The sequence below is a fragment of the Branchiostoma lanceolatum genome, chromosome 5, assembly GCF_035083965.1.
Source record: "Branchiostoma lanceolatum isolate klBraLanc5 chromosome 5, klBraLanc5.hap2, whole genome shotgun sequence".
In the NCBI taxonomy this organism is placed as follows: domain Eukaryota; kingdom Metazoa; phylum Chordata; class Leptocardii; order Amphioxiformes; family Branchiostomatidae; genus Branchiostoma; species Branchiostoma lanceolatum.
The window spans coordinates 20,126,617-20,127,558 of record NC_089726.1 but is presented as its reverse complement, the minus strand read 5'-3'; positions in this window follow the sequence as shown (position 1 = coordinate 20,127,558).

Here is a 942-nt window from a genome sequence, read left to right as displayed (position 1 = left end):
AGTACCCCGGGTGAATGGACAAGCAATGTGTCCCACTGATGTGGCCATTGACGGAGAGGGATACGTGTGGTTGGTGGGTTCCAACATTGACTCCAACCGTGATCACGGAGATGTGGTTAAGTACAGTCGACAGGGTCAGCCAGAACTTAGTCACATGTTCCCGTTACGAAACATGGATGGCATGCCGCCAAGTGTTGCCTTTGACGCGACAAACAACAAAGTCATTATGGCTGCGAACACTGATATCTTTGTCCTCTCATTAGACGGCTCCGTGGATAAAAGTTTCCAGTCATTTAAGAAACGTGCAGTCGAGTTTATAACATCGGACAATGATGGAAATATGCTCGTTACAGAAGTGGTAAGTGATAAAGTCCATGTATACAATCAGGATGGACGTCGGCTGTTCAAGTTCGGAGGTAAGGGAAAGGGCAAAATTGGACTGAATTCCCCCATGGATATCAGTACAGACAACTCGGGTCACATCATCATAGCGAACTGGGGAAACCACAGGGTGGACATGTTCACGCGCCGCGGGAAATTTGTACGCACGGTCGTCGAGGTCGAATTACCAATGGGCGTTGCCATAGGACCAGGTGGACAGTTGGTGGTGACATCAAGTGATCAAACTGTAACAATCTTTCCACGCCATGTGGCATCTCCGTAATTTTACAATATGAGCGTGTAGAGTCCATTCCGAGTCACCGCAAGGGTTATTATTGTCATAATTTACAGATATTGTTAATTCTTTGTAATTATTTGTCAAGGAGATTTCATACTTTGGAAATATTGTGAATGTCATTTCAACTTTATAATTATTTGCCCGGTTTTGTAAATCTTTGGAAATATTAATGATATGTCACGAGAAGCTTAAATATTTTTCTACCTTCAACTTAGAATCGCGAAGGAACCATGGTCATTCTACAGTACTGGGGGTGGTGATAG